The sequence below is a fragment of the Rhinoderma darwinii genome, assembly GCF_050947455.1.
Source record: "Rhinoderma darwinii isolate aRhiDar2 chromosome 2 unlocalized genomic scaffold, aRhiDar2.hap1 SUPER_2_unloc_28, whole genome shotgun sequence".
Classification (NCBI taxonomy): Eukaryota; Metazoa; Chordata; class Amphibia; order Anura; family Rhinodermatidae; genus Rhinoderma; species Rhinoderma darwinii.
Genome location: NW_027461694.1, coordinates 88,324 through 105,323, shown reverse-complemented (window position 1 = coordinate 105,323; position 17,000 = coordinate 88,324). Strand labels below are relative to the sequence as shown.

Genomic DNA, 17,000 nt, shown 5'->3' with positions numbered 1-17,000 from the left:
TAGTCCTATTTAATCTATTGTGAAACAAAATCTAAATGACATAATAAAAAGTCAACCGCACCACGGATTCCCAGACAGTCTCCCACACTGGTACTAGTGAGGCCTTAAGCTGTGTAACTTCTGCGATCTGACGAGAGCAGGCACATTCAGCTTAGAATGGCCATTGACATTAAATGCTTTAATCCATAGTCCTTTTTAATCGATTGTGAAACAAAATCTAAACGACATAATAAAAAGTCAACCGTACCACGGATTCCCAGACAGTCTCCCACACTGGTACTAGCGAGGCCTTAAGCTGTGTAACTTCTGCGATCTGACGAGAGCAGGCACATTCAGCTTAGAATTGCCATTGACATTAAATGCTTTAATCCATAGTCCTTTTTAATCGATTGTGAAACAAAATGTAAACGACATAATAAAAAGTCAACCGCACCACGGATTCCCAGACAGTCTCCCACACGGGTACTAGCGAGGCATTAAGCTGTGTAACTTCTGCGATCTGACGAGAGCAGGCACATTCAGCTTAGAATGGCCATTGACGTTAAATGCTTTAATCTATAGTCCTATTTAATCTATTGTGAAACAAAATCTAAACAACATAATAAAATGTCAACCGCAACACGGATTCCCAGACAGTCTCCCACACTGGTACTAGCGAGGCCTTAAGCTGTGTAACTTCTGCGATCTGACGAGAGTAGGAACATTCAGCTTGGAATGGCCATTGACATTAAATGCTTTAATCCATAGTCCTTTTTAATCGATTGTAAAACAAAATCTAAACGACATAATAAAAATTAAACTGCACCACGGATTCCAAGACAGTCTCCCACACTGGTACTAGCGAGGCCTTAAGCTGTGTAACTTCTGCGATCTGACGAGAGCAGGCACATTCAGCTTAGAATGGCCATTGACGTTAAATGCTTTAATCCATAGTCCTATTTAATCTATTGTGAAACAAAATCTAAACGACATAAAAAGTCAACCGCACCATGGATTCCCAGACAGTCTCCCACACTGGTACTGGCAAGGCGTTAAGCTGTGTAACTTCTGCGATCTGACGAGAGCAGGGACATTCAGCTTAGAATGGCCATTGACATTAAATGCTTTAATCCATAGTCCTTTTTAATCGATTGTGAAACAAAATCTAAACGACATAATAAAAATTAAACTGCACCACGGATTCCCAGACAGTCTCCCACACTGGTACTAGCGAGGCCTTAAGCTGTGTAACTTCTGCGATCTGACGAGAGCAGGCACATTCAGCTTAGAATGGCCATTGACGTTAAATGCTTTAATCCATAGTCCTATTTAATCTATTGTGAAACAAAATCTAAACGACATAAAAAGTCAACCGCACCATGGATTCCCAGACAGTCTCCCACACTGGTACTGGCAAGGCGTTAAGCTGTGTAACTTCTGCGATCTAACAAGAGCAGGCACATTCAGCTTAGAATGGCCATTGACATTAAATGCTTTAATCCATAGTCCTTTTTAATCGATTGTGAAACAAATTCTAAACGACATAATAAAAAGTCAACCGCACCATGGATTCCCAGACAGTCTCCCACACTGGTACTAGCGAGGCCTTAAACTGTGTAACTTCTGCAATCTGACGAGAACAGGCACATTCAGCTTAGAATGGCCATTGACGTTAAATGCTTTAATCCATAGTCCTATTTAATCTATTGTGAAACAAAATCTAAACGACATAATAAAAAGTCAACCGCACCACGGATTCCCAGACAGTCTCCCACACTGGTACTAGCGAGCCCTTAAGCTGTGTAACTTCTGCGATCTGACGAGAGCAGGCACATTCAGCTTAGAATGGCCATTGACAATAAATGCTTTAATCCATAGTCCTTTTTAATCGATTGTGAAACAAAATCTAAACGACATAATAAAAAGTCAACCGCACCTCGGATTCCCAGACAGTCTCTCACACTCATACTAGCGAGGCCTTAAAGTGTTATATATCTGCGATTTGACGAGAGCAGGCACATTCCGCTTAGAATGGCCATTGACATTAAAAGCCTTAATCCATAGTCCTATTTAATCTATTGTGAAACAAAATCTAAACAACATAATAAAAAGGCAACCGCACCACGGATTCCCAGACAGTCTCCCACACTGGTACTAGCGAGTCCTTAATCTGTGTAACTTCTGCGATCTGACGAGAGCAGGCACATTCAGCTTAGAATGGCCATTGACATTAAATGTTTTAATCCATAGTCCTTTTTAATCGATTGTGAAACAAAATCTAAACGAAATAATAAAAAGTCAACCGCACCACGGATTCCCAGACAGTCTCCCACACTGGTACTAGCGAGGCCTTAAGCTGTGTAACTTCTGCGATCTGACGAGAGCAGGCACATTCAGCTTAGAATGGCCATTGACATTAAATGCTTTAATCCATAGTCCTTTTTAATCGATTGTGAAACAAAATCTAAACGACATAATAAAAAGTCAACCGCACCACGGATTCCCAGACAGTCTCCCACACTGGTACTAGCGAGGCCTTAAGCTGTGTAACTTCTGCGATCTGACGAGAGCAGGTATATTCAGCTTAGAATGGCCATTGACATTAAATGCTTTAATCCATAGTACTTTTTAATCGATTGTGAAACAAAATCGAAACGACATTATAAAAATTCAACCGCACCACGGATTCCCAGACAGTCTCCCACACTGGTACTAGCGAGGCCTTAAGCTGTGTAACTTCTGCGATCTAACGAGAGCAGGCACATTCAGCTTAGAATGGCCATTGACATTAAATTCTTTAATCCATAGTCCTTTTTAATCGATTGTGAAACAAAATCTAAACGACATAAAAAGTCAACCGCACCATGGATTCCCAGACAGTCTCCCACACTGGTACTGGCAAGGCGTTAAGCTGTGTAACTTCTGCGATCTGACGAGAGCAGGGACATTCAGCTTAGAATGGCCATTGACATTAAATGCTTTAATCCATAGTCCTTTTTAATCGATTGTGAAACAAAATCTAAACGACATAATAAAAATTAAACTGCACCACGGATTCCCAGACAGTCTCCCACACTGGTACTAGCGAGGCCTTAAGCTGTGTAACTTCTGCGATCTGACGAGAGCAGGCACATTCAGCTTAGAATGGCCATTGACGTTAAATGCTTTAATCCATAGTCCTATTTAATCTATTGTGAAACAAAATCTAAACGACATAAAAAGTCAACCGCACCATGGATTCCCAGACAGTCTCCCACACTGGTACTGGCAAGGCGTTAAGCTGTGTAACTTCTGCGATCTAACAAGAGCAGGCACATTCAGCTTAGAATGGCCATTGACATTAAATGCTTTAATCCATAGTCCTTTTTAATCGATTGTGAAACAAATTCTAAACGACATAATAAAAAGTCAACCGCACCATGGATTCCCAGACAGTCTCCCACACTGGTACTAGCGAGGCCTTAAGCTGTGTAACTTCTGCAATCTGACGAGAACAGGCACATTCAGCTTAGAATGGCCATTGACGTTAAATGCTTTAATCCATAGTCCTATTTAATCTATTGTGAAACAAAATCTAAACGACATAATAAAAAGTCAACCGCACCACGGATTCCCAGACAGTCTCCCACACTGGTACTAGCGAGCCCTTAAGCTGTGTAACTTCTGCGATCTGACGAGAGCAGGCACATTCAGCTTAGAATGGCCATTGACAATAAATGCTTTAATCCATAGTCCTTTTTAATCGATTGTGAAACAAAATCTAAACGACATAATAAAAAGTCAACCGCACCTCGGATTCCCAGACAGTCTCTCACACTCGTACTAGCGAGGCCTTAAAGTGTTATATATCTGCGATTTGACGAGAGCAGGCACATTCCGCTTAGAATGGCCATTGACATTAAAAGCCTTAATCCATAGTCCTATTTAATCTATTGTGAAACAAAATCTAAACAACATAATAAAAAGGCAACCGCACCACGGATTCCCAGACAGTCTCCCACACTGGTACTAGCGAGTCCTTAATCTGTGTAACTTCTGCGATCTGACGAGAGCAGGCACATTCAGCTTAGAATGGCCATTGACATTAAATGTTTTAATCCATAGTCCTTTTTAATCGATTGTGAAACAAAATCTAAACGAAATAATAAAAAGTCAACCGCACCACGGATTCCCAGACAGTCTCCCACACTGGTACTAGCGAGGCCTTAAGCTGTGTAACTTCTGCGATCTGACGAGAGCAGGCACATTCAGCTTAGAATGGCCATTGACATTAAATGCTTTAATCCATAGTCCTTTTTAATCGATTGTGAAACAAAATCTAAACGACATAATAAAAAGTCAACCGCACCACGGATTCCCAGACAGTCTCCCACACTGGTACTAGCGAGGCCTTAAGCTGTGTAACTTCTGCGATCTGACGAGAGCAGGTATATTCAGCTTAGAATGGCCATTGACATTAAATGCTTTAATCCATAGTACTTTTTAATCGATTGTGAAACAAAATCGAAACGACATTATAAAAATTCAACCGCACCACGGATTCCCAGACAGTCTCCCACACTGGTACTAGCGAGGCCTTAAGCTGTGTAACTTCTGCGATCTAACGAGAGCAGGCACATTCAGCTTAGAATGGCCATTGACATTAAATTCTTTAATCCATAGTCCTTTTTAATCGATTGTGAAACAAAATCTAAACGACATAATAAAAAGTTAACCGCACCACGGATTCCCAGCCAGTCTCCCACACTGGTACTAGCGAGGCCTTAAGCTGTGTAACTTCTGCGATCTGACGAGAGCAGGCACATTCCGCTTAGAATGGCCATTGACATTAAAAGCCTTAATCCATAGTCCTATTTAATCTATTGTGAAACAAAATCTAAACAACATAATAAAAAGGCAACCGCACCACGGATTCCCAGACAGTCTCCCACACTGGTACTAGCGAGTCCTTAATCTGTGTAACTTCTGCGATCTGACGAGAGCAGGCACATTCAGCTTAGAATGGCCATTGACATTAAATGTTTTAATCCATAGTCCTTTTTAATCGATTGTGAAACAAAATCTAAACGAAATAATAAAAAGTCAACCGCACCACGGATTCCCAGACAGTCTCCCACACTGGTACTAGCGAGGCCTTAAGCTGTGTAACTTCTGCGATCTGACGAGAGCAGGCACATTCAGCTTAGAATGGCCATTGACATTAAATGCTTTAATCCATAGTCCTTTTTAATCGATTGTGAAACAAAATCTAAACGACAGAATAAAAAGTCAGCCGCACCACGGATTCCCAGACAGTCTCCCACACTGGTACTAGCGAGGCCTTAAGCTGTGTAACTTCTGTGATCTGACGAGAGCAGGTACATTCAGCTTAGAAAGGCCATTGACATTAAAAGCCTTAATCCATAGTCCTATTTAATCTATTGTGAAACAAAATCTAAACAACATAATAAAAAGTCAACCGCACCACGGATTCCCAGACAGTCTCCCACACTGGTACTAGCGAGCCCTTAAGCTGTGTAACTTCTGCGATCTAACGAGAGCAGGCACATTCAGCTTAGAATGGCCATTGACATTAAATGCTTTAATCCATAGTCCTATTTAATCTATTGTGAAACAAAATCTAAACGACAGAATAAAAAGTCAGCCGCACCACGGATTCCCGGACAGTCTCCCACACTGGTACTAGCGAGGCCTTAAGCTGTGTAACTTCTGTGATCTGACGAGAGCAGGTAGATTCAGCTTAGAAAGGCCATTGACATTAAAAGCCTTAATCCATAGTCCTATTTAATCGATTGTGAAACAAATTCTAAACGACATAATAAAAAGTCAACCGCACCATGGATTCCCAGACAGTCTCCCACACTGGTACTAGCAAGGCCTTAAGCTGTGTAACTTCTGCGATCTGACGAGAGCAGGCACATTCAGCTTAGAATGGCCATTGACATTAAATGCTTTAATCCATAGTCCTTTTTAATCGATTGTGAAACAAAATCTAAACGACATAATAAAAAGTCAACCGCACACGGATTCCCAGACAGTCTCCCACACTGGTACTAGCGAGGCCTTAAGCTGTGTAACTTCTGCGATCTGACGAGAGCAGGCACATTCAGCTTAGAATGGCCATTGACATTACATGCTTTCATCCATAGTCCATTTTAATCGATTGTGAAACAAATCTAAACGACAATAAAAAGTCAGCTTAGAATGGCCATTGACATTAAATGCTTTAATCCATAGTCCTTTTTAATCGATTGTGAAACAAAATCTAAACGACATAATAAAAAGTCAACCGCACCACGTATTCCCAGACAGTCTCCCACACTGGTACTAGCAAGGCCTTAAGCTGTGTAACTTCTGCGATCTGACAAGAGCAGGCACATTCAGCTTAGAATGGCCATTGACATTACATGCTTTCATCCATAGTCCATTTTAATCGATTGTGAAACAAATCTAAACGACATAATAAAAAGTCAACCGCACCTCGGATTCCCAGACAGTCTCTCACACTCGTACTAGCGAGGCCTTAAAGTGTTATATATCTGCGATTTGACGAGAAAAGGCACATTTAAGCTTAGAATGGCTATTAACTTTTAAAGCTTTAGTATATTTTTATTTTTAAACAATTGTGAAAGAAATTCTAAACGACATAATAAAAAGTCAACAGCACCACGGAAGCCCAGACAGTCTCCCACACTGGTACTAGCGAGGTGTTAAAGTGTTATTGATCTGCGAATTGACGAGAAAAGGCACATTTCACCTAAGAATAGCCATTAACTTTTAAAGCTTTAGTTTATTATTATTTTTAATCGATTGTGAAACAATTTCTAAACGACATAATAAAAAGTCAACCGCACCATGGATTCCCAGACAGTCTCCCACACTGGTACTAGCGAGGCCTTAAGCTGTGTAACTTCTGCGATCTAACGAGAGCAGGCACATTCAGCTTAGAATGGCCATTGACATTAAATGCTTTAATGCATAGTCCTTTTTAATCGATTGTGAAACAAAATCTAAACGACATAATAAAAAGTCAACCGCACCACTGATTCCCAGACAGTCTCCCACACTGGTACTAGCGAGGCCTTAAGCTGTGTAACTTCTGCGTTGTGACGAGAGCAGGGACATTCAGCTTAGAATGGCAATTGACATTAAATGCTTTAATCCATAGTCCTTTTTAATCGATTGTGAAACAAAATCTAAACGACATAATAAAAATACAACCGCACCACGGATTCCCAGACAGTCTCCCACACTGGTACTAGCGAGGCCTTAAGCTGTGTAACTTCTGCGATCTGACGAGAGCAGGCACATTCAGCTTAGAATGGCCATTGACGTTAAATGCTTTAATCCATAGTCCTTTTTAATCGATTGTGAAACAAAATCTAAACGACATAATAAAAATTCAACCGCACCACGGATTCCCAGACAGTCTCCCACACTGGTACTAGCGAGGCCTTAAGCTGTGTAACTTCTGCGTTCTGACGAGAGCAGGCACATTCAGCTTAGAATGGCCATTGACGGTCAATGCTTTAATCCATAGTACTATTTAATCTATTGTGAAACAAAATCTAAACGACATAATAAAAAGTCAACCGCACCACGGATTCCCAGACAGTCTCCCACACTGGTACTAGCGAGGCCTTAAGCTGTGTAACTTCTGCGATCTGACGAGAGCAGGGACATTCAGCTTAGAATGGCCATTGACATTAAATGCTTTAATCCATAGTCCTTTTTAATCGATTGTGAAACGAAATCTAAACGACATAATAAAAATTCAACCGCACCACGGATTCCCAGACAGTCTTCCACACTGGTACTAGCGAGGCCTTAAGCTGTGTTATTTCTGCAATCTGACGAGAGCAGGCACATTCAGCTTAGAATGGCCATTGACGTTAAATGCTTTAATCCATAGTCCTATTTAATCTATTGTGAAACAAAATCTAAACGACATAATAAAAAGTCAACCGCACCACGGATTCCCAGACAGTCTCCCACACTGGTACTAGCGAGCCCTTAAGCTGTGTAACTTCTGCGATCTGACGAGAGCAGGCACATTCAGCTTAGAATGGCCATTGACATTAAAAGCCTTAATCCATAGTCCTATTTAATCTATTGTGAAACAAAATCTAAACAACATAATAAAAAGCCAACCGCACCACGGATTCCCAGACAGCCTCCCACACTGGTACTAGCGAGGCCTTAAGCTGTGTAACTTCTGCGATCTGACGAGAGCAGGCACATTCAGCTTAGAATGGCCATTGACATTAAATGCTTTAATCCATAGTCCTTTTTAATCGATTGTGAAACAAAATCGAAACGACATAATAAAAAGTCAACCGCACTACGGATTCCCAGACAGTCTCCCACACTGGTACTAGCGAGGCCTTAAGCTGTGTAACTTCTGCGATCTGACGAGAGCAGGCACATTCAGCTTAGAATGGCCATTGACAATAAATGCTTTAATCCATAGTCCTTTTTAATCGATTGTGAAACAAAATCTAAACGACATAATAAAAAGTCAACCGCACCTCGGATTCCCAGACAGTCTCTCACACTCGTACTAGCGAGGCCTTAAAGTGTTATATATCTGCGATTTGACGAGAGCAGGCACATTCCGCTTAGAATGGCCATTGACATTAAAAGCCTTAATCCATAGTCCTATTTAATCTATTGTGAAACAAAATCTACACAACATAATAAAAAGGCAACCGCACCACGGATTCCCAGACAGTCTCCCACACTGGTACTAGCGAGTCCTTAATCTGTGTAACTTCTGCGATCTGACGAGAGCAGGCACATTCAGCTTAGAATGGCCATTGACATTAAATGTTTTAATCCATAGTCCTTTTTAATCGATTGTGAAACAAAATCTAAACGAAATAATAAAAAGTCAACCGCACCACGGATTCCCAGACAGTCTCCCACACTGGTACTAGCGAGGCCTTAAGCTGTGTAACTTCTGCGATCTGACGAGAGCAGGCACATTCAGCTTAGAATGGCCATTGACATTAAAAGCTTTAATCCATAGTCCTTTTTAATCGATTGTGAAACAAAATCTAAACGACATAATAAAAAGTCAACCGCACCACGGATTCCCAGACAGTCTCCCACACTGGTACTAGCGAGGCCTTAAGCTGTGTAACTTCTGCGATCTGACGAGAGCAGGTATATTCAGTTTAGAATGGCCATTGACATTAAATGCTTTAATCCATAGTACTTTTTAATCGATTGTGAAACAAAATCGAAACGACATTATAAAAATTCAACCGCACCACGGATTCCCAGACAGTCTCCCACACTGGTACTAGCGAGGCCTTAAGCTGTGTAACTTCTGCGATCTAACGAGAGCAGGCACATTCAGCTTAGAATGGCCATTGACATTAAATTCTTTAATCCATAGTCCTTTTTAATCGATTGTGAAACAAAATCTAAACGACATAATAAAAAGTCAACCGCACCACGGATTCCCAGCCAGTCTCCCACACTGGTACTAGCGAGGCCTTAAGCTGTGTAACTTCTGCGATCTGACGAGAGCAGGCACATTCCGCTTAGAATGGCCATTGACATTAAAAGCCTTAATCCATAGTCCTATTTAATCTATTGTGAAACAAAATCTAAACAACATAATAAAAAGGCAACCGCACCACGTATTCCCAGACAGTCTCCCACACTGGTACTAGCGAGTCCTTAATCTGTGTAACTTCTGCGATCTGATGAGAGCAGGCACATTCAGCTTAGAATGGCCATTGACATTAAATGTTTTAATCCATAGTCCTTTTTAATCGATTGTGAAACAAAATCTAAACGAAATAATAAAAAGTCAACCGCACCACGGATTCCCAGACAGTCTCCCACACTGGTACTAGCGAGGCCTTAAGCTGTGTAACTTCTGCGATCTGACGAGATCAGGCACATTCAGCTTAGAATGGCCATTGACATTAAATGCTTTAATCCATAGTCCTTTTTAATCGATTGTGAAACAAAATCTAAACGACATAATAAAAATTCAACCGCACCACGGATTCCCAGACAGTCTCCCACACTGGTACTAGCGAGGCCTTAAGCTGTGTAACTTCTGCGATCTGACGAGAGCAGGCACATTCCGCTTAGAATGGCCATTGACTTTAAATGCTTTAATCCATAGTCCTATTTAATCTATTGTGAAACAAAATCTAAACGACATAATAAAAAGTCAACCGCACCATGGATTCCCAGACAGTCTCCCACACTGGTACTAGCGAGCCCTTAAGCTGTGTAACTTCTGCGATCTAACGAGAGCAGGCACATTCAGTTTAGAATGGCCATTGACATTAAATGCTTTAATCCATAGTCCTATTTAATCTATTGTGAAACAAAATCTAAACGACATAATAAAAAGTCAGCCGCACCACGGATTCCCAGACAGTCTCCCACACTGGTACTAGCGAGGCCTTAAGCTGTGTAACTTCTGTGATCTGACGAGAGCAGGTACATTCAGCTTAGAAAGGCCATTGACATTAAAAGCCTTAATCCATAGTCCTATTTAATCTATTGTGAAACAAAATCTAAACAACATAATAAAAAGTCAACCGCACCACGGATTCCCGGACAGTCTCCCACACTGGTACTAGCGAGGCCTTAAAGTGTTATATATCTGCGATTTGACGAGAAAAGGCACATTTAAGCTTAGAATGGCTATTAACTTTTAAAGCTTTAGTCTATTTTTATTTTTAAACAATTGTGAAAGAAATTCTAAACGACATAATAAAAAGTCAACAGCACCACGGAAGCCCAGACAGTCTTCCACACTGGTACTAGCGAGGTGTTAAAGTGTTATTGATCTGCGATTTGACGAGAAAAGGCACATTTCACCTAAGAATAGCCATTAACTTTTAAAGCTTTAGTTTATTATTATTTTTAATCGATTGTGAAACAAATTCTAAACGACATAATAAAAAGTCAACCGCACCATGGATTCCCAGACAGTCTCCCACACTGGTACTAGCAAGGCCTTAAGCTGTGTAACTTCTGCGATCTGACGAGAGCAGGCACATTCAGCTTAGAATGGCCATTGACATTAAATGCTTTAATCCATAGTCCTTTTTAATCGATTGTGAAACAAAATCTAAACGACATAATAAAAAGTCAACCGCTACACGTATTCCCAGACAGTCTCCCACACTGGTACTAGCAAGGCCTTAAGCTGTGTAACTTCTGCGATCTGACAAGAGCAGGCACATTCAGCTTAGAATGGCCATTGACATTACATGCTTTCATCCATAGTCCATTTTAATCGATTGTGAAACAAATCTAAACGACATAATAAAAAGTCAACCGCACCTCGGATTCCCAGACAGTCTCTCACACTCGTACTAGCGAGGCCTTAAAGTGTTATATATCTGCGATTTGACGAGAAAAGGCACATTTAAGCTTAGAATGGCTATTAACTTTTAAAGCTTTAGTATATTTTTATTTTTAAACAATTGTGAAAGAAATTCTAAACGACATAATAAAAAGTCAACAGCACCACGGAAGCCCAGACAGTCTCCCACACTGGTACTAGCGAGGTGTTAAAGTGTTATTGATCTGCGAATTGACGAGAAAAGGCACATTTCACCTAAGAATAGCCATTAACTTTTAAAGCTTTAGTTTATTATTATTTTTAATCGATTGTGAAACAATTTCTAAACGACATAATAAAAAGTCAACCGCACCATGGATTCCCAGACAGTCTCCCACACTGGTACTAGCGAGGCCTTAAGCTGTGTAACTTCTGCGATCTAACGAGAGCAGGCACATTCAGCTTAGAATGGCCATTGACATTAAATGCTTTAATGCATAGTCCTTTTTAATCGATTGTGAAACAAAATCTAAACGACATAATAAAAAGTCAACCGCACCACTGATTCCCAGACAGTCTCCCACACTGGTACTAGCGAGGCCTTAAGCTGTGTAACTTCTGCGTTGTGACAAGAGCAGGGACATTCAGCTTAGAATGGCAATTGACATTAAATGCTTTAATCCATAGTCCTTTTTAATCGATTGTGAAACAAAATCTAAACGACATAATAAAAATACAACCGCACCACGGATTCCCAGACAGTCTCCCACACTGGTACTAGCGAGGCCTTAAGCTGTGTAACTTCTGCGATCTGACGAGAGCAGGCACATTCAGCTTAGAATGGCCATTGACGTTAAATGCTTTAATCCATAGTCCTTTTTAATCGATTGTGAAACAAAATCTAAACGACATAATAAAAATTCAACCGCACCACGGATTCCCAGACAGTCTCCCACACTGGTACTAGCGAGGCCTTAAGCTGTGTAACTTCTGCGTTCTGACGAGAGCAGGCACATTCAGCTTAGAATGGCCATTGACGGTCAATGCTTTAATCCATAGTACTATTTAATCTATTGTGAAACAAAATCTAAACGACATAATAAAAAGTCAACCGCACCACGGATTCCCAGACAGTCTCCCACACTGGTACTAGCGAGGCCTTAAGCTGTGTAATTTCGGCGATCTGACGAGAGCAGGCACATTCAGCTTAGAATGGCCATTGACATTAAATGCTTTAATCCATAGTCCTTTTTAATTGATTGTGAAACAAAATCTAAACAACATATTAAAAAGTCAACCGCACCACGGATTCCCAGACAGTCTCCCACACTGGTACTAGCGAGGCCTTAAGCTGTGTAACTTCTGCGATCTGACGAGAGCAGGGACATTCAGCTTAGAATGGCCATTGACATTAAATGCTTTAATCCATAGTCCTTTTTAATCGATTGTGAAACTAAATCTAAACGACATAATAAAAATTCAACCGCACCACGGATTCCCAGACAGTCTCCCACACTGGTACTAGCGAGGCCTTAAGCTGTGTAACTTCTGCAATCTGACGAGAGCAGGCACATTCAGCTTAGAATGGCCATTGACGTTAAATGCTTTAATCCATAGTCCTATTTAATCTATTGTGAAACAAAATCTAAACGACATAATAAAAAGTCAACCGCACCACGGATTCCCAGACAGTCTCCCACACTGGTACTAGCGAGCCCTTAAGCTGTGTAACTTCTGCGATCTGACGAGAGCAGGCACATTCAGCTTAGAATGGCCATTGACATTAAAAGCCTTAATCCATAGTCCTATTTAATCTATTGTGAAACAAAATCTAAACAACATAATAAAAAGCCAACCGCACCACGGATTCCCAGACAGTCTCCCACACTGGTACTAGCGAGGCCTTAAGCTGTGTAACTTCTGCGATCTGACGAGAGCAGGCACATTCAGCTTAGAATGGCCATTGACATTAAATGCTTTAATCCATAGTCCTTTTTAATCGATTGTGAAACAAAATCGAAACGACATAATAAAAAGTCAACCGCACTACGGATTCCCAGACAGTCTCCCACACTGGTACTAGCGAGGCCTTAAGCTGTGTAACTTCTGCGATCTGACGAGAGCAGGCACATTCAGCTTAGAATGGCCATTGACAATAAATGCTTTAATCCATAGTCCTTTTTAATCGATTGTGAAACAAAATCTAAACGACATAATAAAAAGTCAACCGCACCTCGGATTCCCAGACAGTCTCTCACACTCGTACTAGCGAGGCCTTAAAGTGTTATATATCTGCGATTTGACGAGAGCAGGCACATTCCGCTTAGAATGGCCATTGACATTAAAAGCCTTAATCCATAGTCCTATTTAATCTATTGTGAAACAAAATCTAAACGACATAATAAAAAGTCAGCCGCACCACGGATTCCCAGACAGTCTCCCACACTGGTACTAGCGAGGCCTTAGGCTGTGTAACTTCTGTGATCTGACGAGAGCAGGTACATTCAGCTTAGAAAGGCCATTGACATTAAAAGCCTTAATCCATAGTCCTATTTAATCTATTGTGAAACAAAATCTAAACAACATAATAAAAAGTCAACCGCACCACGGATTCCCGGACAGTCTCCCACACTGGTACTAGCGAGGCCTTAAAGTGTTATATATCTGCGATTTGACGAGAAAAGGCACATTTAAGCTTAGAATGGCTATTAACTTTTAAAGCTTTAGTCTATTTTTATTTTTAAACAATTGTGAAAGAAATTCTAAACGACATAATAAAAAGTCAACAGCACCACGGAAGCCCAGACAGTCTTCCACACTGGTACTAGCGAGGTGTTAAAGTGTTATTGATCTGCGATTTGACGAGAAAAGGCACAGTTCACCTAAGAATAGCCATTAACTTTTAAAGCTTTAGTTTATTATTATTTTTAATCGATTGTGAAACAAATTCTAAACGACATAATAAAAAGTCAACCGCACCATGGATTCCCAGACAGTCTCCCACACTGGTACTAGCAAGGCCTTAAGCTGTGTAACTTCTGCGATCTGACGAGAGCAGGCACATTCAGCTTAGAATGGCCATTGACATTAAATGCTTTAATCCATAGTCCTTTTTAATCGATTGTGAAACAAAATCTAAACGACATAATAAAAAGTCAACCGCACACGGATTCCCAGACAGTCTCCCACACTGGTACTAGCGAGGCCTTAAGCTGTGTAACTTCTGCGATCTGACGAGAGCAGGCACATTCAGCTTAGAATGGCCATTGACATTAAATGCTTTAATCCATAGTCCTTTTTAATCGATTGTGAAACAAAATCTAAACGACATAATAAAAAGTCAACCGCACCACGTATTCCCAGACAGTCTCCCACACTGGTACTAGCAAGGCCTTAAGCTGTGTAACTTCTGCGATCTGACAAGAGCAGGCACATTCAGCTTAGAATGGCCATTGACTTTACAAGCTTTCATCCATAGTCCATTTTAATCGATTGTGAAACAAATCTAAACGACATAATAAAAAGTCAACCGCACCTCGGATTCCCAGACAGTCTCTCACACTCGTACTAGCGAGGCCTTAAAGTGTTATATATCTGCGATTTGACGAGAAAAGGCACATTTAAGCTTAGAATGGCTATTAACTTTTAAAGCTTTAGTATATTTTTATTTTTAAACAATTGTGAAAGAAATTCTAAACGACATAATAAAAAGTCAACAGCACCACGGAAGCCCAGACAGTCTCCCACACTGGTACTAGCGAGGTGTTAAAGTGTTATTGATCTGCGAATTGACGAGAAAAGGCACATTTCACCTAAGAATAGCCATTAACTTTTAAAGCTTTAGTTTATTATTATTTTTAATCGATTGTGAAACAATTTCTAAACGACATAATAAAAAGTCAACCGCACCATGGATTCCCAGACAGTCTCCCACACTGGTACTAGCGAGGCCTTAAGCTGTGTAACTTCTGTGATCTAACGAGAGCAGGCACATTCAGCTTAGAATGGCCATTGACATTAAATGCTTTAATGCATAGTCCTTTTTAATCGATTGTGAAACAAAATCTAAACGACATAATAAAAAGTCAACCGCACCACTGATTCCCAGACAGTCTCCCACACTGGTACTAGCGAGGCCTTAAGCTGTGTAACTTCTGCGTTGTGACGAGAGCAGGGACATTCAGCTTAGAATGGCAATTTACATTAAATGCTTTAATCCATAGTCCTTTTTAATCGATTGTGAAACAAAATCTAAACGACATAATAAAAATACAACCGCACCACGGATTCCCAGACAGTCTCCCACACTGGTACTAGCGAGGCCTTAAGCTGTGTAACTTCTGCGATCTGACGAGAGCAGGCACATTCAGCTTAGAATGGCCATTGACGTTAAATGCTTTAATCCATAGTCCTTTTTAATCGATTGTGAAACAAAATCTAAACGACATAATAAAAATTCAACCGCACCACGGATTCCCAGACAGTCTCCCACACTGGTACTAGCGAGGCCTTAAGCTGTGTAACTTCTGCGTTCTGACGAGAGCAGGCACATTCAGCTTAGAATGGCCATTGACGGTCAATGCTTTAATCCATAGTACTATTTAATCTATTGTGAAACAAAATCTAAACGACATAATAAAAAGTCAACCGCACCACGGATTCCCAAACAGTCTCCCACACTGGTACTAGCGAGGCCTTAAGCTGTGTAACTTCGGCGATCTGACGAGAGCAGGCACATTCAGCTTAGAATGGCCATTGACATTAAATGCTTTAATCCATAGTCCTTTTTAATTGATTGTGAAACAAAATCTAAACAACATATTAAAAAGTCAACCGCACCACGGATTCCCAGACAGTCTCCCACACTGGTACTAGCGAGGCCTTAAGCTGTGTAACTTCTGCGATCTGACGAGAGCAGGCACATTCAGCTTAGAACGGCCATTGACATTAAATGCTTTAATCCATAGTCCTTTTTAATCGATTGTGAAACAAAATCTAAACGACATAATAAAAAGTCAACCTCACCACGGATTCCCAGACAGTCTCCCACACTGGTACTAGCGAGGCCTTAAGCTGTGTAACTTCTGCGAGCTGACGAGAGCAGGGACATTCAGCTTAGAATGGCCATTGACATTAAATGCTTTAATCCATAGTCCTTTTTAATCGATTGTGAAACAAAATCTAAACGACATAATAAAAATTCAACCGCACCACGGATTCCCAGACAGTCTCCCACACTGGTACTAGCGAGGCCTTAAGCTGTGTAACTTCTGCGATCTGACGAGAGCAGGGACATTCAGCTTAGAATGGCCATTGACGTTAATTTTTTTTTTTTAATCCATAGTCCTATTTAATCTATTGTGAAACAAAATCTAAACGACATAGTAAAAAGTCAACCGCACCACGGATTCCCAGACAGTCTCCCACACTGGTACTAGCAAGGCCTTAAGCTGTGTAACTTCTGCGATCTGACGAGAGCAGGCACATTCAGCTAAGAATGGCCATTGACGTTAAATGCTTTAATCCATAGTCCTATTTAATCTATTGTGAAACAAAATCTAAACGACATAATAAAAAGTCAACCGCACCACGGATTCCCAGACAGTCTCCCACACTAGTACTAGCAAGGCCTTAAGCTGTGTATCTTCTGCGATCTGACGAGAGGAGGCACATTCAGCTTAGAATGGCCATTGACATTAAA

The 17,000-nt window shown here is 40.9% G+C and overlaps 62 pseudogenes; all 62 read right to left on the bottom strand.

The window, feature by feature from the left end:
- Window positions 1–49: 49 nt before the first annotated feature.
- Window positions 50–168, bottom strand: LOC142675923 (5S ribosomal RNA; annotated as a pseudogene).
- Window positions 169–235: 67 nt separating this feature from the next.
- On the bottom strand, window positions 236–354 carry LOC142676115 (5S ribosomal RNA; annotated as a pseudogene).
- Window positions 355–421: 67 nt separating this feature from the next.
- LOC142676202 (5S ribosomal RNA) lies at window positions 422–540 on the bottom strand (annotated as a pseudogene).
- Window positions 541–793: 253 nt separating this feature from the next.
- Window positions 794–912, bottom strand: LOC142676283 (5S ribosomal RNA; annotated as a pseudogene).
- Window positions 913–976: 64 nt separating this feature from the next.
- LOC142676277 (5S ribosomal RNA) lies at window positions 977–1,095 on the bottom strand (annotated as a pseudogene).
- Window positions 1,096–1,162: 67 nt separating this feature from the next.
- LOC142676193 (5S ribosomal RNA) lies at window positions 1,163–1,281 on the bottom strand (annotated as a pseudogene).
- Window positions 1,282–1,531: 250 nt separating this feature from the next.
- Window positions 1,532–1,650, bottom strand: LOC142676329 (5S ribosomal RNA; annotated as a pseudogene).
- A 67-nt stretch (window positions 1,651–1,717) lies between these two features.
- LOC142676187 (5S ribosomal RNA) lies at window positions 1,718–1,836 on the bottom strand (annotated as a pseudogene).
- Window positions 1,837–2,275: 439 nt separating this feature from the next.
- Window positions 2,276–2,394, bottom strand: LOC142676336 (5S ribosomal RNA; annotated as a pseudogene).
- A 67-nt stretch (window positions 2,395–2,461) lies between these two features.
- On the bottom strand, window positions 2,462–2,580 carry LOC142675949 (5S ribosomal RNA; annotated as a pseudogene).
- Window positions 2,581–2,647: 67 nt separating this feature from the next.
- Window positions 2,648–2,766, bottom strand: LOC142676108 (5S ribosomal RNA; annotated as a pseudogene).
- A 64-nt stretch (window positions 2,767–2,830) lies between these two features.
- On the bottom strand, window positions 2,831–2,949 carry LOC142676276 (5S ribosomal RNA; annotated as a pseudogene).
- Window positions 2,950–3,016: 67 nt separating this feature from the next.
- LOC142676192 (5S ribosomal RNA) lies at window positions 3,017–3,135 on the bottom strand (annotated as a pseudogene).
- Window positions 3,136–3,385: 250 nt separating this feature from the next.
- LOC142676271 (5S ribosomal RNA) lies at window positions 3,386–3,504 on the bottom strand (annotated as a pseudogene).
- Window positions 3,505–3,571: 67 nt separating this feature from the next.
- Window positions 3,572–3,690, bottom strand: LOC142676186 (5S ribosomal RNA; annotated as a pseudogene).
- A 439-nt stretch (window positions 3,691–4,129) lies between these two features.
- On the bottom strand, window positions 4,130–4,248 carry LOC142676335 (5S ribosomal RNA; annotated as a pseudogene).
- Window positions 4,249–4,315: 67 nt separating this feature from the next.
- LOC142675937 (5S ribosomal RNA) lies at window positions 4,316–4,434 on the bottom strand (annotated as a pseudogene).
- Window positions 4,435–4,501: 67 nt separating this feature from the next.
- Window positions 4,502–4,620, bottom strand: LOC142676106 (5S ribosomal RNA; annotated as a pseudogene).
- A 67-nt stretch (window positions 4,621–4,687) lies between these two features.
- Window positions 4,688–4,806, bottom strand: LOC142676234 (5S ribosomal RNA; annotated as a pseudogene).
- A 253-nt stretch (window positions 4,807–5,059) lies between these two features.
- LOC142676334 (5S ribosomal RNA) lies at window positions 5,060–5,178 on the bottom strand (annotated as a pseudogene).
- Window positions 5,179–5,245: 67 nt separating this feature from the next.
- On the bottom strand, window positions 5,246–5,364 carry LOC142676238 (5S ribosomal RNA; annotated as a pseudogene).
- A 67-nt stretch (window positions 5,365–5,431) lies between these two features.
- On the bottom strand, window positions 5,432–5,550 carry LOC142676222 (5S ribosomal RNA; annotated as a pseudogene).
- A 253-nt stretch (window positions 5,551–5,803) lies between these two features.
- Window positions 5,804–5,922, bottom strand: LOC142676344 (5S ribosomal RNA; annotated as a pseudogene).
- A 67-nt stretch (window positions 5,923–5,989) lies between these two features.
- LOC142676258 (5S ribosomal RNA) lies at window positions 5,990–6,107 on the bottom strand (annotated as a pseudogene).
- Window positions 6,108–6,262: 155 nt separating this feature from the next.
- Window positions 6,263–6,381, bottom strand: LOC142676125 (5S ribosomal RNA; annotated as a pseudogene).
- Window positions 6,382–6,821: 440 nt separating this feature from the next.
- LOC142676131 (5S ribosomal RNA) lies at window positions 6,822–6,940 on the bottom strand (annotated as a pseudogene).
- A 67-nt stretch (window positions 6,941–7,007) lies between these two features.
- LOC142676286 (5S ribosomal RNA) lies at window positions 7,008–7,126 on the bottom strand (annotated as a pseudogene).
- A 67-nt stretch (window positions 7,127–7,193) lies between these two features.
- On the bottom strand, window positions 7,194–7,312 carry LOC142676149 (5S ribosomal RNA; annotated as a pseudogene).
- Window positions 7,313–7,379: 67 nt separating this feature from the next.
- LOC142675994 (5S ribosomal RNA) lies at window positions 7,380–7,498 on the bottom strand (annotated as a pseudogene).
- Window positions 7,499–7,565: 67 nt separating this feature from the next.
- LOC142675943 (5S ribosomal RNA) lies at window positions 7,566–7,684 on the bottom strand (annotated as a pseudogene).
- A 253-nt stretch (window positions 7,685–7,937) lies between these two features.
- LOC142676184 (5S ribosomal RNA) lies at window positions 7,938–8,056 on the bottom strand (annotated as a pseudogene).
- A 67-nt stretch (window positions 8,057–8,123) lies between these two features.
- On the bottom strand, window positions 8,124–8,242 carry LOC142676064 (5S ribosomal RNA; annotated as a pseudogene).
- A 67-nt stretch (window positions 8,243–8,309) lies between these two features.
- On the bottom strand, window positions 8,310–8,428 carry LOC142676101 (5S ribosomal RNA; annotated as a pseudogene).
- Window positions 8,429–8,867: 439 nt separating this feature from the next.
- On the bottom strand, window positions 8,868–8,986 carry LOC142676333 (5S ribosomal RNA; annotated as a pseudogene).
- A 67-nt stretch (window positions 8,987–9,053) lies between these two features.
- Window positions 9,054–9,172, bottom strand: LOC142675960 (5S ribosomal RNA; annotated as a pseudogene).
- A 67-nt stretch (window positions 9,173–9,239) lies between these two features.
- On the bottom strand, window positions 9,240–9,358 carry LOC142676105 (5S ribosomal RNA; annotated as a pseudogene).
- A 67-nt stretch (window positions 9,359–9,425) lies between these two features.
- LOC142676136 (5S ribosomal RNA) lies at window positions 9,426–9,544 on the bottom strand (annotated as a pseudogene).
- Window positions 9,545–9,611: 67 nt separating this feature from the next.
- LOC142676290 (5S ribosomal RNA) lies at window positions 9,612–9,730 on the bottom strand (annotated as a pseudogene).
- A 67-nt stretch (window positions 9,731–9,797) lies between these two features.
- LOC142676044 (5S ribosomal RNA) lies at window positions 9,798–9,916 on the bottom strand (annotated as a pseudogene).
- A 67-nt stretch (window positions 9,917–9,983) lies between these two features.
- LOC142676214 (5S ribosomal RNA) lies at window positions 9,984–10,102 on the bottom strand (annotated as a pseudogene).
- A 253-nt stretch (window positions 10,103–10,355) lies between these two features.
- On the bottom strand, window positions 10,356–10,474 carry LOC142676237 (5S ribosomal RNA; annotated as a pseudogene).
- A 441-nt stretch (window positions 10,475–10,915) lies between these two features.
- Window positions 10,916–11,034, bottom strand: LOC142676343 (5S ribosomal RNA; annotated as a pseudogene).
- Window positions 11,035–11,660: 626 nt separating this feature from the next.
- On the bottom strand, window positions 11,661–11,779 carry LOC142676130 (5S ribosomal RNA; annotated as a pseudogene).
- A 253-nt stretch (window positions 11,780–12,032) lies between these two features.
- Window positions 12,033–12,151, bottom strand: LOC142676148 (5S ribosomal RNA; annotated as a pseudogene).
- Window positions 12,152–12,218: 67 nt separating this feature from the next.
- On the bottom strand, window positions 12,219–12,337 carry LOC142675993 (5S ribosomal RNA; annotated as a pseudogene).
- A 67-nt stretch (window positions 12,338–12,404) lies between these two features.
- LOC142676058 (5S ribosomal RNA) lies at window positions 12,405–12,523 on the bottom strand (annotated as a pseudogene).
- A 67-nt stretch (window positions 12,524–12,590) lies between these two features.
- LOC142675942 (5S ribosomal RNA) lies at window positions 12,591–12,709 on the bottom strand (annotated as a pseudogene).
- A 67-nt stretch (window positions 12,710–12,776) lies between these two features.
- LOC142676200 (5S ribosomal RNA) lies at window positions 12,777–12,895 on the bottom strand (annotated as a pseudogene).
- A 67-nt stretch (window positions 12,896–12,962) lies between these two features.
- Window positions 12,963–13,081, bottom strand: LOC142676182 (5S ribosomal RNA; annotated as a pseudogene).
- Window positions 13,082–13,148: 67 nt separating this feature from the next.
- On the bottom strand, window positions 13,149–13,267 carry LOC142675927 (5S ribosomal RNA; annotated as a pseudogene).
- Window positions 13,268–13,334: 67 nt separating this feature from the next.
- On the bottom strand, window positions 13,335–13,453 carry LOC142676100 (5S ribosomal RNA; annotated as a pseudogene).
- Window positions 13,454–14,266: 813 nt separating this feature from the next.
- LOC142676342 (5S ribosomal RNA) lies at window positions 14,267–14,385 on the bottom strand (annotated as a pseudogene).
- Window positions 14,386–14,452: 67 nt separating this feature from the next.
- LOC142676257 (5S ribosomal RNA) lies at window positions 14,453–14,570 on the bottom strand (annotated as a pseudogene).
- A 67-nt stretch (window positions 14,571–14,637) lies between these two features.
- On the bottom strand, window positions 14,638–14,756 carry LOC142676124 (5S ribosomal RNA; annotated as a pseudogene).
- Window positions 14,757–15,196: 440 nt separating this feature from the next.
- On the bottom strand, window positions 15,197–15,315 carry LOC142676252 (5S ribosomal RNA; annotated as a pseudogene).
- Window positions 15,316–15,568: 253 nt separating this feature from the next.
- On the bottom strand, window positions 15,569–15,687 carry LOC142676147 (5S ribosomal RNA; annotated as a pseudogene).
- A 67-nt stretch (window positions 15,688–15,754) lies between these two features.
- Window positions 15,755–15,873, bottom strand: LOC142675992 (5S ribosomal RNA; annotated as a pseudogene).
- A 67-nt stretch (window positions 15,874–15,940) lies between these two features.
- LOC142676114 (5S ribosomal RNA) lies at window positions 15,941–16,059 on the bottom strand (annotated as a pseudogene).
- A 67-nt stretch (window positions 16,060–16,126) lies between these two features.
- LOC142676017 (5S ribosomal RNA) lies at window positions 16,127–16,245 on the bottom strand (annotated as a pseudogene).
- A 67-nt stretch (window positions 16,246–16,312) lies between these two features.
- LOC142676269 (5S ribosomal RNA) lies at window positions 16,313–16,431 on the bottom strand (annotated as a pseudogene).
- A 67-nt stretch (window positions 16,432–16,498) lies between these two features.
- On the bottom strand, window positions 16,499–16,617 carry LOC142676112 (5S ribosomal RNA; annotated as a pseudogene).
- A 72-nt stretch (window positions 16,618–16,689) lies between these two features.
- On the bottom strand, window positions 16,690–16,808 carry LOC142676007 (5S ribosomal RNA; annotated as a pseudogene).
- Window positions 16,809–17,000: the final 192 nt, after the last annotated feature.